This window comes from Pleurodeles waltl, chromosome 11, assembly GCF_031143425.1.
Source record: "Pleurodeles waltl isolate 20211129_DDA chromosome 11, aPleWal1.hap1.20221129, whole genome shotgun sequence".
Lineage (NCBI taxonomy): Eukaryota > Metazoa > Chordata > Amphibia > Caudata > Salamandridae > Pleurodeles > Pleurodeles waltl.
The window spans coordinates 33,234,685-33,249,761 of NC_090450.1; the positions used below are offsets into that span (position 1 = coordinate 33,234,685).

The following is a 15,077-nucleotide window of genomic DNA, read 5'->3' on the forward strand; positions in this document are numbered from 1 at the left end:
AATGCTCTCAAAAGAGCACAAATCTGCAATAACATATCTATATTCCATTGGCTTGTTTCTATGATAAACTAATTGCACAGCCATGAACCATCGCTGCAAACATTAAACTAAAACTTCTTCAACAGGCCATATCTGCAGGTCTGACCCCAAAGATGCCCTAAACCTATCTTGAATGAAGGAAAGCAAATAATTGTTTTACCACCTCCCCACTCTCAAACCAAGTATCCCTCCTGAATTGTTCCAATGGATTGAACACTAATGGTAACTGGAATTATATAGCGCTTACTACTCCTGACAAGGCACTGGGGCGCTTTTAGGAGAGTAGTGGTTAATCTATTGGTTTTTGTTGGTTATTGTACTCGCAAGAAAAATTGTATGCATTTACTCCATAACTTATAATGGCACACCTGACATAAATCATTATCCTGCATTTATGCTGATGAAACTGCCATTGGACTGAGAAGAGAAAAATGAATCACCAGTGCTATACAGACCAGTGCTCCACCGTCACTGTCATCTTATGGATACATAACAACTTAACATCGAATCCAAACAGTCTTTGGTGATCGATCACAACTCTGAATCAAGCGACTCAGCCTGATATCAGTAGACCTAGTTCTACCCCTGTTGTGTCCAGCACTGAGCTACGCTTTACCTTCCCATCGCTCCACATTCAGTGTTGACTATCCTTGTCACGGTCCACAGTAACCAACTTCCCGAAATCCTGTCAAAAAAGCCATACCGCCATGGCTCAATCCTCCTCTTTGGATCCATCCTGCACAGAAAAATATAATACTAGCCTCTCTCTATTTCTTCTACACAAGCCTTCCACTGTTTCAGCCTTTTTACTCAACTCCAACAACATTCCATCACGACCGCTGAGCTTTACTGAGGGAAACCTACCAATAAAAGTCTTCTGAATGGTAGGAAAATATTGCTTTCGGTTCTTTCAGCTAACCTGTGTATCTCACAATCCAGTCCATCCAATAAATTAACAACCACTTTGAATTCCCAAGGGAGTTAAGAACTGGCTTGCTGTGCCTAAATGAAATGCCATCCTAATGATATATAACTAAGCCCTGGTAGTTCATTAGGACATCCACTACATTCTGCATCCCCTGAAAACCTTCCAGAAGAACTGTGGTGGTCAAAAGCCAGTAGGGATGTTGGGGAGGTACAGAGAAGAGAATGGGGCTCATGCACACTCAGTACTAGAGTTACTTTTACATCAAACCGACTTATTTCAGAACTTAATGTGAAGCACAGAGAACAGCTACAACTTAAAACCTTTAACACTAAACTAAATGACTATGAATAATCACGCAAAACTGATGGTGTGTTCACAAGCATGAGTCGAGCAAACTCAAGCCGAGCAAACAATTTCCAAAATCAGTATTACAGGGCACACATGCGGGTACCAGTGTTCCCAGAATAAAGAACACGATCACACCCTTTAGGGAGGGAGGGCCCTTTGTTTAACTGCTAACAATGTCGGGGTGGACCTCCATTTAATTTAGAACAATGTGAGTAAATGGACCATAGTTAAGGGGATGTGAGAGATCTGAAGACCAGGGGGAATACTCCTCTGGCCAGGAGAACATTTAGATAAAATCTGGAATGTGAAGAATAATTAACGGTTCCCTTGCAGCGACCAATGGATCACAAAATCAAAGTTGCAACACACTGACTAACCCAACTCAGACATTTTCATAGAAAGGAACTGAAAAAAAATAAAATAAGAGGAAGTAACTGTTCACCCTTGATGTGCAGGAAAAGAAAAGGTATTCGAGAAGAAGAAACTCATGTTCCCAAAAAACACCTGAAGTAATACAGAAGTAAGCATTACGAATTTTACAAATGCAACATTGAGGTAGTGATGCAAATTTAGCCAGGGGCACACACATTGCAGGTTGACCAGTAATTTCTCAATTTCGAACAGACTGGTGCCGTTTCCCCTCAACCGAGAAGCTGCCTACTGTGAGAAGGAAAAGGACAGACCGCCACCACTGGAAAGCAAGAGACACGCTTATTCTAGAGTCTAAACCCAAATTAAGAACTTTCTTGCGCCAGACCTTTCCAACAGAAAGCAGATCCGTCGCGATGAAGACCAGAGAACCAGTGCCAGGAAAAGGAATTACGTGTACTTATGACCCAAATGCCAAAAGCTTTCAAGTGTTTGCTTAGAACGCATCACTGCCACGTAAGTCAAAAAGGCTGAACAAATAAAACAAACAAAAAAACAAGAAAGTCGAGAACATTTTCAGCAGACAAATGAAACTATGGACTGTATGTCAAGCCCCAATACATATATGTTCTGTATGTCTCCAATGCGGTGGTTGGGGTATCCAATGCAAATATGGCGCACACAGTGTACCATTTGAGCATTTTTATTTTTTTAACATTTGTCCTGCTTCAACATGGTCAGAAAGATCTACAGATGGATACCCGCCGAAACCAGAAGAACAGTCACCCAAGCCCTTGTAAGCAGCAAACTGGACTACGGCAATGCCCTCTACGCAGGAACCACGGCCAAACTCCAGAAGAGGCTGGAATGCATCCAGAATGCCTCATCCCTGACATCCCCCGCCACTGCCACATCAGACCACCTGAAAAACCTGCACTGGCTTCCAGTCAACAAGAGAATCACCTTCAAACTCCTCACCCACACTCACAAAGCACTTCACAACACCGCACCAGAATACCTCAACAAACAACTCTCCTTTTACACCCCGACCCGGCACCTCCGCTCAGCTCACCTCGCAACCGCCCCACGCGTCCGCAGAACTACAAGCTACGGTAGATCATTTTTGCACATTGCCGCCAAAACGTGGAACACTCTTCCCACCGACCTACGCCAGACAAAAGTCCTCCTTACCTTCAGGGAACTTCTTGAGACCCTCACGGGTGAGTAGTGTGCTTTACAAATCCCTGAGTGATTGATTGATTTGTGAGTACATTTCCAACAATACGTACAAACTGAGGTTCCACCATGAAGGAACCAACATATACAAGAGTCAACCCAGCTTTCATAAGAGAGGAAGAAAGCACATGATAGTGAAAAATAGTTAAAAAAATGTGTTAAACTTTATAAGCCTAAACTTAAAGATTTTATGCATGAAATATTCTAACGTAGTGCTTGGGAAACAGCTGATTGTTGTTACAGTAAATTTGATGTGTGTAAAGTTACACATCTGTTTGGGAACAGAAGTTTACTAAGTACCTCTAACGAGGGCAGATATCCTACAACAGGTGTCAAGCTATACCGGTTTCAGTAAATCGTGTACACATAGACATTTATCACAATAATTTTGAAATGCATGTATAAAATTCTTATTCCTTAATTTGCTTTGAAGGGGTGTGCTGGTCAGAATCTACCTCAAATTAAGTCAGTGACTAGGGAACCTCATAACCACCCATATGTTGTGTTTATTAATGTGAAACAAGTACACCAATATTTCACAATGCCACAATACCACATGCTGTGCTGGCAGATTAAATATTAAATAATCATGTCTTTGATTTTGTTATGGAAACTTAATAATCAGCATTTAACACAAGTACCGGGGGTGGGTGGGGATTGCAGGTGGAGGGGAAGTTAAACAGATTAGACACAGACAAAAAAAAACCTGGATCTGCTATATCTCCTACATTAGGTTCTTAAAAAGCTCTCACAAATACCATTGATGGCTTTATGTACTATCACCAATCATTTGGACTTAACTTTTTCTTCTAAGGAAGTGCGTGTCACAGCATAGAGGAGGGGGGGGTATATATTACTACAGGCGTTCCCGACAATTGCTAGGCAAAGAGCAACCTTTCAGTGTGAAATGAAATGGTGAGCAACATCTTAACCAAAACAAAGCTTTGGAAAAATATGGATGTGATGGGAAAATGACTGGAACAAGATTAAAGGCACTTATTACATGGACCTACAATACTATACTTTCTATATAGTTTAAGTATATACTGAATAATATTTATGTTGGAAACAGTGGAAACATGCATTTTAAAATATACTAAAGAACACAAATTGAAATTTCACTTTAAGATGAATCTCTAAGGTGTGAAGGTTATTCCTAAGGAGGTTTTTTTGAAAAACAATGGCAATTTGTAAATTTGAATGCGTACATGGCAAGCAAGAAGTAGGCAAAACTGTGGGGCTTTGAACATTTGGGGGCATTCGTCCAAAGGAATTTTGAGACAAAGCAGTGCTATAAGAGTTTTTGAATCACATTAGAGCAGTATCTTGGGACAAACTATAAGGACTTAAAGACCACCCGTTAAAGAGAGATGTTGGCCTCCCCAAACAATTTGTATAGTAAATCTAGCCATAAAAGATGCTTTATGAGTGACATTTTCCAATTAACATTGCTAAAAGTTGTTAGATTAAATTCTGTTAAACAGAGAATGTTTAGGGTTCTTACTTCATAAATGGAAAATTTAGTGACAAACAGCATATATTTAGAACAAGTCTGTAAAATCCTAGTAGGAGGTAAATGTACCTTCGTACTGATTTAAATAGTGCAGACTTAGCTGCTGAGAAACCGAGTGCATTAGAATTTCACAATATTTAATTCCACATTTTAGTTGAATTACTTTTCACATATGTTTACTATTTTAGGCACAGGGAGATTAAGTGATCTGATCTGCCAGTATCACGCGTTTTCCAGTCAAACACTGAGTCAGGATTTAAACCCAAGGCGTAGTTTCCAAAATAAGCGGCTTAGCCAGGACAATACAGTGGGATGTTGTGCAAAGCAGAGACCCCACAAAGAAATGTTTTTTCAAAGAGTACAAGGGACCACAAGTATAAACAAGTTTCTAAGAGAAAAAAATATGGAATTTCCTGTGTGCATTTTCAAGGCTGAAGCAAGGGTATCCTACATTTGCACTAATAAGCCAAGTACTTCCAAACTATTAGTAAGCTGGGACCATAAACCAACTTTGACACAACATTCAAGGCATTAATTTTCTTCATTAAAGTGTTCGCATACTCAACTTTGCAAGTTTCCAAAATGGTCCTAGTGCCAAACTCCCTAATTCCAAAGCTGTGTTTTGTATTGGACTCATTTGCATCTGCATAGATAGCATTTTACAAGTTTCCAAAAGGCTCCTGTAAGGACATGTTGGAGGCTTCTAGAACAATCTCCCATGTGGTACACCGCAGTTTTCTATAACTCTCTAACCAACACACTCTGGAAACTGTATTTTCAATTTCTATATTGAATTACCTATAACATTTTGCAGTTTTCATAAAACTGCTAGTAGGCACCCACTGCAAACTAGATAGTACTACAATTACCAGAATGCTTCCCTGGCTGCTAGATAGTGGCTCACTAGATGGCATACTGGAACACATCCATATGTTAGATCAATGGGTGATATTAAACAGACTCAGGAAAATTCGGTAATATGTCTTGAAGTTCACATACAATCCTCTCCATCCGTGGTACTCTCTTAACCAGATCATTGCATAGTGTTATTTATGAAGAAGCATCAAAGGGAATTGGATAGCATTACCTTATTGAGCTTGCTGAGTGCATTAGAGCCTTGAAGTTTGTGATTTTTTTCTTTTGTGATCACAACGCACCAATACAGAGCTTACACACTTTAGATCCATGGGATCTTGGAAACGTTGTTGTTTCAGCCATCGCAAGTCCCTGGCAAACAGTTACAGGAGAAGCCACCGGAATTATGTAATCTAAAGGGCTTATGTGCTCTTTGGCACAATAAATGTTTGTGCAGTGTAGCGCCATTAAAACAAAAATGAGGCATAGATCCACTGGTAACCAACATTTGAGGGTACTGGGAGCAAACTGTCACTCATGAGTAACACTTTAGGGACCACTGTTTTACTACAAGCCTTGTTACAACATGCCGAACTGGATGTAGTCATGACAAGGATTTTTTATTCCAGGACTAATGGGTTACTACTATTCTCATACTAAAGCCAGGGCTGAATCAAGGCAATAGTTACAACTGCTACATGAAGATATAGTATTAGATATTCAAATACTCTTGTCAGTGACAAAGTTTGGTATTAATACACACATTCATTATCTGAAGGTGTAAGGAAAGATTATGGTATATGATCGTTTTGTCACTATCATGTAGTCCTAAAATGGCGAAAGTCACTAGCGAAAAAGGGCTGATGGGATTTCATTATGGAGAAATGATATGAGTCAGTACCATTTTTTTAAAAAAATCAACTGATTTTTGTGACAAAGGTATATTCAAACTGAGTTTGAATCTTAGATTTTAACCCTTGGTAGAGGAAACGAATCCCAATCAAACATTTTAAAAAAGTTAAGAAAAAGAAAAGAAATCCTTTCAATGCTTAAAATATCACTAATAGTAAGTTGAAATATATCCGTTAAAAAAAAAAAAAAAGTGGGGGGGGGGGGGGGGGGGGCAATACATACATAAAATTATTCAGGGTAATCTTTGTTTTAGGTCTACTCCGCCCCAATGATGATGAACTGAACAACAAAGAAGAGGACGTTGAGGCAAAGGCAGAGGGGGAAGGTATTAAGTTTGGTTGAAGAGTAGCTTGGAGGATGGGGTTTGCTAGGAGAACTTTGAAAATGCCTGGTAAGTAACCTGGGGTTTGGAGAGGCCAGGGAAGAGGTTTCAAAGGGGGGGGGAAGTGGCTCAGGGGAACCCCCTCCTGAAAACAAGAGTCTAAAGAAAAAAATAGGGGTGAAAAGGTGAGGGCAGCAAGGGGAGGACGCTACACCCTAAACACAGAGTCCAAAATACAAGCTGTACAAATAACAGAATTCACCAAGAAGGGCCCTCATCGGGTCGGTTGTCTGGTGAAAGGCATTGTAAGTGGAAAAATTTGGCATCACTATTTCTTCGAAAAAGATTCATCCTAACCGTTTTCTTGTGTTCCATTTTAGAGGAAACACATACAACCAGCACACTGTCAGAGTAAGACTTCTAATTGTTTTGAAAGGAGCAGGCATTGTTCCATGAAGAAATCAGGAAACTGAACCCATACTTGGACTTCTAGATTGGTCAGCACAATGTCATGTTTTTGTTGGCTTCAAAATTAAAAAGTTTGAACCACCTATCACCATCTTATAGTGGATTCCCTGATGAGGTCCAAGGACCAAACTCATTTCCAGTGAAGGGAGGTTAAGACATACATGTATTTTGCAAACGAGTCATGTTTCAAGCTGCATACACAAAATATAGCTCACACTTTACGAGGAGGCTCCTACAGCCTCTTAAATGTTGTTAGGAACACGAGAGAGAAGTGACCTTTGAGGAATAGCACATCTCACGATTTGATGATATGAGCCAAATGGCGAAAGCGTAAATAGCTGTGAACGTCCAGTCAGTAAAGGCTTGATCTAGATTAAGTGGGTACTTTCAAATCTCAAGACAAAGCAGGATTGGGCCCATACCTCACTCATGAACTACTCTGTGCTCAACCCTGGCAAAATTTCAGTGGGAATAAGTTCAAAATACATTTAAAAGTAAAACGATGGACCTGACATGTCTACTTTCTCCAGCTACGTAGAGGGAGGTGAGACAGAGATGCTATTCAACATCTTAAGTTCAGTGTTGGCCTTTTAAAAACTATTACAAAACAAGAGCTGTTAAAGTACCCAAAGGGCACCTTTTGGCATATGGAAGACGTAGAGACCATACATGTAGTTGGAAGGGGAAGTCTTAGGAGAGCCACAAACATGCAGCTGATGCTCTCTATGGATAAAGGGAAAATAGCAGTGAAACAATTACACAAATCCCTGCCGGATGACACCAAAACAGATCTAGTCAGTTTAGAGGACAATTGGTTGGAAGAGAACTGGAAGCTGATCTTATACAGTGGCCCTAAATACTCCAGGAATGCAAAACTAATAAACCTTGCACGCGGCCACTCCCACTTCACATGACATTCGAATACCAACATTTCGTGTGTGGAAGCCATTTGGCCGCAGCTTTATTTGCATTTGTTACAGTACCACCACCCATACGGCCCAAACAAAACACATTATCTTGTCATAGGTCATAAATCATAACGCCCGTCATAAATCACTGTGGACAAGTCATAAATCAGCTTGCACTGGGTCGTAAATCATAGCGTCAGCCATAAAACACTGTAGACAGGTCATAAATCATCTTACATGCCATAAATCAGTGTCACTGACCCCCCGGTCATAAAACAGTCCATCTTTACCCCAAGACATTGCTAGCTGAATGCTTAGCGCCTGGGCTGGTCCGGCGTTTACAGTTGTTGGATGATTCTTGAGCTGGAGTGTCTGTACTGAGAGGAGGGGTGATGCATTATCTCATAGACTTAGGCCCAACATGTTACCTTGCATTGTCTGTTGTGCTCCGCCGTCTGGCCGTATCCTGACCCCATTTCCTCTCTGATCGCCTTACCCTGTAGTGAGGCATCCCAAGGCAAGGGACTGGTCTGCCCCGTGGTGGCTTTCCCAACTCTGTGATCTCGTTCAGGTTCCAATCTCTGCAACGCTGCCCGGGGGCTCACGTGCACTGGCAGCTCCCAACTCCCCACCCCCGCTGTCTGTGCTGGTGCCACCAGTTTTCCAACTCAAAGCCCCAAAGAATGCTTGCGTGAAAGCAGCCTTGAACAAAGTGACCTCTGAAGAGCCTTACATGTTGCTGGCAATGCCTCCATTAGGCGAGCAAGCGAGTCACACTCAATGGGCCCTTCTTGTATCCTTTCTGGACCCCTCCAGGCTCTTCCAGCCCTTCATCACTGTCTTCAGGTAGTGGGATGCTGCTGGATCTACCCCAGTGTCTAACTTTACTCAGTGGGCCACCGCCGCTAGGGTGCCTGCGCCCAAGACCTGGTTTTGTTACCCCTGAATGCCCATTTGATGAAGCGATGTGCTCAGTGTCTTGTCTGTCCTCAATTAAATGCAACCCTGTGATTGCTCTAATGTCTTGAGGCAGGCTGCATACCTGCTCGCAGTTTTAGGTGCAAATGCATGTTGCACAAGTTGCTCTCAGGCACACCTGCCAGGAACCACAGCTCTGCTGGTAAAGGTGTCATGTTCAGCTCTGCTGTTGGAGCCAGGACTCTGAACTTCTCCATCTGGGAACGAGACAGAGCATCCGCCTGAGCGTTGTTGATCCCCTGCCTGTGTCTTACCCTCAATTCCATCCTGTCCCTCAGCTGTAGGAGCACCAGTCTGAGCATGTTGGTGGCATGCACCACTGCATGGTTGTCTGACCAAATTGTTAGTTTTAAATTGCCAAGCTTCGCGCTCCAGATGGTGAGGGCCACCACAATGGGGAAAAGGTCCAGGAAGGCTATATTCCTGGACAGGCCAGCCTCCGCCCAATACGGAGGCCATGATTTTGCACACCAGTGATCTCCTAGTATTGCCCCGAAACCCAGGCTGCCCGCTGTGTCGGCTGTACAAAGCTAGATCCTCATTGGTAACCTAACATTTTCTGCATATCAAGACCTCGTTGAAATCTGTCAAGAAAGGTAGCCAAGTATTGAGGTCATACTTTGCTCTGGGGCTACATCTGACATGGCGGTGTTTTCTCTTAAGGCCTCTGGTCAGCTGGGTTAGCCTCCTTGTGAAGGCCCGCCGGGATGACTCTTGTGGCAAAATTCAGTTCCTGTAACTCACCCATGGTAGCTTTCTGTTTCTTGGACAACAGGTTGATTTTTTGCTTTATGTTCTGTTCTTTGTCCTCTGGGATTCTAGTCGTGCCAGCCACCGAGTCTAACTCAGTGCCCAAGAACACTATCCTGGTGGTGGGGCCCACTGTTTTGTCTGCCACCAGTGGTACCCCTATCTCCCTGGCCAGTGCCTGGAAAGCCCGCAGCAGGTTCCTGCACTCGTTGCTGCCCTTCTCGCCCACAAACAGGAAATCGTCCAGGTAATGCGGTTTACCCCCTTTGGAGTGGCGCTTGTGGGGGGGGACCATTCTAAAAAGCAAGCTAACTTCTCAAACAGTGGCGGCCGGCAGCTTTAGGAGGGAGGGGGCGGGCGGGGCACACACACACATTCTTTCACACACAGACACGCACATCCATTAACAACACTCATACCATTCAAACATGCACGCACCAAACATTCAATTTGAAACATCACACCCATACACACACACTTACCTTCGGCCTCCCACCTTAGGTCAGCCAATGAGGGAAGACAGCAGTCCCAGCCTCGTCACAGAGTGGGATGGGGTCAGGGTGACTGCTGACCCCACCCCACTCTGTGACGAAGTGTCACTGATTGACACTCGCCCTGGGCACTTCAGGGCTTAAACTGAAGCGCCAGGGAGAGTGTCAATTGGTGACGCTTTCCTCGTCACCCAGGGGAGGGCCTCGAGGCACCTTTGCTGGGCTGAGGAGGTCACGCTCGTAGGAGCTGTGATCTCCTGAGCCCAGCAAAGTTCAGCTCAGGAAGCCAGGAGTCTGCGCAAATCACGCATGTCTGCTCCTGGCTGCCTGACCTGAACATGAAGAGTGTCTGTCAGGCTGACCTTTGTTCAGCCTGACAGACACTTTTCATGGGGGCAAAAGGTGTTGGGGGGGGGTGGGGGGAGGTGGCCCCTCCGCCCTAACAGACGGGCCGCCACTGTTCTCAAAAGTATGCACAGGATATGGAACAGCCCATGGGCAGGGACTTGTCAAAGTAAGTACGCGCCTCGAATTGGAAACCTAGGAGGTGGTAGCCGTCGGGATGAACTGGCAGCAACCGAAATGCTGATTCAATGTCTGCTTTTGCCATCAGCTGCCCGTGACCTGCAGACCTCACCAGGTCCACAGCATCATCACCAGCAGGGTCCCGGTTAGTGCCCTGAGGGGGCTATTTCTTCTTGGGTTTATCTTTCCTTGTCCCTGTCGCCCCTGCTCCTTTTACATTCGACCGCGGGTACCCTCCCCCACAAGTGGAGCAAATGTGTCTGAATTTGCATGCTGGGCCCCAGGAACACTTATCCTTGTCATACTTGTAGCACACTTATGTGGAGACTTTCCCCGACTGCACCCCCCCCCCCCCCCCCCCCCCTGCCTTGAAATTGCTTCTGCTTAAGAAAGGACCTCTGCTTCTCCTGGTACCCTCTGAACTGGCTTTTGCGAGAGGAGTGATCATGTTTACCCCATCCCAGGTATTGCCTCCCTGGCCACCATTATTTTATGCATGTAGCTGGACACGTCCTCTTCGTCCCATTCCATGTCTGGGTGCGCTTGCATTTTAACACTAAAATGCATATCATAATCTAACCATGCGTCAACTGCAAACTGCCTGTATGCCCCGTGGTTCTTAGGCTCATACAATCATGGATCCTTCGTGCAGTGCAGGAACTTCTCCACAATCACACAGGCCGTTATTCTAAACGCATTCAGGCAGTTGTCAAAATTCCTTTCTCTTCTCACTCGAGATCTTTTCCTTGTTCCTTCATCATACCTATTGCATGTGGCGAGGTCCAACCCCTCTAACTTTATCTCCAATAGTGAGAAGATGTCTATGAACCCCTTACGCCAAATGCGTTCTTTTACTGCTAGTGGTATAGAGCTAACTAGCTCTGTGGCTCTTGTTACCATGGATGGGTGACCAAGGGTGTCATTCTTGTAGGCCTGTGGCACTAGGCCCTCTTTGCTAGTGGTTTGCGCACTGGACCCTGAATTGCTGCTCCATGCCTCAGTGGGAACTGACTGTGTACCCCCGCGCAGGTCCTGAGCCGGTGACCCCTGCCTGCGCATTACTGCTGCGCCATCCCCAACATTCTCAGGCCCCCAACTTTGGCAAGCAGCAGCGGCGGCGCAAAAGATTTAAAACAGGCTTGCACAACCGAACTAATATGCTCACCCTTCGTTTGCCTTGCCTCCCTGCTGGTGCTGGCAGCTGCCTTTTGCTGTGCCTTTGGCCCAACCCCATCAGCTTTCTTTTTCACTGCCTTCTTGCGGTCTCTGCTGGCGATTCGCTTCCTCTGCTTGGGGGCCGTCCTGCTCCTCAACCCCTTCTGCCTAGCCCCCGACGAGCTCCTCGTTCTCACCACAGTCACTGGGGACTTCCAGATTGCGCCGGGCATTCTGGACACACTGCAGTTGGGCCAGTATCCAGTCCCTGTTGTATGTGTATGTGGTGGCTGCTTCCCTTGCTGCCTTTACTATTTCCTCTGGCCGCAGCATGCTCACTGGTTCAGCCATTAAATAATCTGGCCTTCGAGCCTCCTGTTGTTGCTGTTACGCTTGTTGGGTTGCCCTTAGCGTGGTTTGGATGCTGTCCCCCACCACTAGTTTGTTTTTGGGGCCTTTAGGCTTGGGTTGCGTCGCCCACTACCAGGGCTGTCCCCCAGCCAAGTTCGCAGCCACGGCCTGGGTGCTTTTTGCCTCCTCGCTGCTTGCCCAGGGGCCGCCCCCACTGCTCAGGCTGTGTTGCACTTCTCAGCGGCTCTAATTGCTGCTTCTGTCTCACCGTCTTTCTTCCGATCCTCTTCCTGCCGCCTGCCACGAGCGTCGATTATCTTGTGCCTCACGCCCCGGTATGGGCTTTGCTCGCAGCTCTTTCCTAAAGGGGAAATAGCCTACGCTGAAAAAAGCTTGCACGTTTTGTCCTCCGACGATGTCCAGCCCCTTCAAGGCGAGGGAATGCCTTGAGGGGGTGGGGTTCCACTCTGCACCGGAAATGCTTCTGCTGTTCCTGTTGCCGCCTGCCCGGAGCCACTCCTCGGCGACCCCGAAGGACGTCCGCTGCCTCCGGCCCCTTCTGCCATGAGGGACCTCCTACTTTGGCCGCAGAGTCGCATCGCCCACATGGCTGTCCACTGCTGGGTCAGCTCTCTGCCCGAAGACCTCTTCCTCCCTGCAATGAGAACCTCCCAGCAGAGTTATGTCGCCCACAAGGCTGTCCTCTGCTGGGCTGATTCTGGGTTGCTCCGGTTCCACCGCTTGACGAGGAGGGGGAGGGGGGGGGGGTCTGATGTCTCTGTCAGTATCCTGCTCACCTGGTCTGCTGCCCCTGCTTCCCCACCCAGATGTTCCATCAAGACAATGGCGGTCCTCTGCAGACCGAACTGGGATTCCACAACAAGATAGATGGCGGCAATCTTCTTTCGGTAAGTCTTCCTGCTTCCGGCACTACCGGTCCCAAGAATGCACTGACCTTTAAGGCCCCTGCCACGTATAGGGCACAACTGCCCTGCGGGCACGATTCAAATGTTGCACGGCCACCCCATTGGCCGGCGCTGTTGTGTTTGTCTTGCCGCCTTGCGCCACACCCCCATTTCCAGTTCGCTTTTGGGGGAAGAGTGGAGTTTGCCCCTCTATTGTGTCCTAGGGTCACCGTTGCCGGGCCTTGGCACCGTTTGCTGTACCAGCCTTCTGAGTGTGGGCCTCTGCCAAATAACAGCATTTTAACTTTGTGTATAACGCGTGGTACCCCAAAATATTAAGCAGAATAAACACAACTGTATAGACAGTGTCTCCTAGATGTAAGAGTACAGAGGCTGATATCTATCATATGGTGTGGTCATGCCAAATAACTGCAACATCCTGGGATCAAATTGTGAAGTTATTGAAAGGAACGCTAGAGTTACTAAAGTACAGACATGCTTACTGGGCCCTATGCCGTGTGAGATGCAAAATAATTGGAGAGAAATTCTTTAGGATTGCCCTAGTTACTGCTAAAAAAGAACAGCTAAGACTCGAAACACAGTACAGCAACATTTTAAGGCGCACAGAGAGTAATTTTTGGTGGAGAACTAGGGGGGCACAATCCTTAGAAGTGAAACAATTTAAAGGGCGAGGGGTGGCTGACAATACTGTGGATTTGAGAGAGACAATCTCTCTCAATCCCGAAGAAACCACCATTAAGCCTCTGGAAGTGGACATGGACAAAAAGGGACAAAAAGAATACCATGTAGGGGAGAACAAACATAACAAATATAGGCACTCCAAAAAAAACACTAAAGGGAAGGGGCTAGTAAACACACTCCAAAATACAAATAAATTCCTGCAAAAAGCACCTACCAACCTGCATGACTTGAAGACAGAAGACATCAGGTTACAATGCACATTGCAAACCTTGTGTAAAAACTCCACTTCCACTACAGTTTAGTTATAACCAAGCTACTGCCCAAAATTTGGCTACATGACACAGAGAAGGAGCAGAAATCAGCACCTCCCAAGTACAGTCTAGAAGACAATCTTCTCAAAAATAGGGAGTTAATGAAAACCAAAATAGGGCTAATCTTAAACTCTATCCTGATCCCCAATGCAACAAGTTGTTTCGCCTTTATCCAAAACATTCTAAAAAGAAGCAGGGCACCGATGGATGTAAGTGAAGGTTTTTTTTTTTTTTTTAACAAATGAAGAAATTTAAACCATAAAAGAAGCAGGACCAAGGATCACGAAAAAATAGGGCTAGGGAAAAAAACGTACATTACTCTGAGCAAAAAGAAAAGAAGACTATTGTAATAGTCTTGAATAGTAATAATCCTGATGAAACACATCGCCAAGAGTGGTTACAGTAGATTAATTGAAAGCATTACCAGAGCTCAGTGAGTTAAGAGGATGGGGGTTTGGGCTAATACCAACTCTCGAAGAAGTAGGGTGAGAGATCAAAGTGACACTGGGGAGGGGACTGACTTCTCCACTTCTATTAGAAGCAAGGAATGATTCATTGCACCCTATGCCTTCCCCTACTCCTGTTTCTTGCAACAGATCTCCTAAAAGCTGCAGATCACGCCCTAATAATCTTTCGTCAGCACTTTGGAAATTCTACTCTAGCTGGACTTTCCAATCCATTCCCAACCAGCTGACAGCAGTTCGCTACTTCACATCTCAACTTGTCACATCATTTAAGAAGTAGGACCGCATCACACCAATCCTCATTGACCTTTACTGGGTCTCTATTGGGGCAAATATAAAATTGCAACTAGGGTACCCAGTCTAGACAGCAGTTCACATCAACTTGCTCATTAAAGCATCAGGGGTCTTAAGTAAAAATCTCTTTCTCCTGCCAAGTCGAAACCGTACATGCTCAATATCAAGTTTTTTTTTTTTCTTTCTCCAGGAGCTGTAACTCGCCTATGGAACTCTTTACTTGCAGATCCCAGAACCAAAACCATCTTTCTAT

The 15,077-nt window shown here is 45.3% G+C and overlaps 1 protein-coding gene across 1 annotated transcript in view; it reads right to left on the reverse strand.

Annotated features, from left to right (window-relative positions):
• RNPEPL1 (arginyl aminopeptidase like 1) overlaps nt 1-15,077 on the reverse strand; it is a 92,240-nt gene that overhangs the window by 57,051 nt on the left and 20,112 nt on the right. The gene's annotated exons all lie outside the window — the stretch shown is intronic.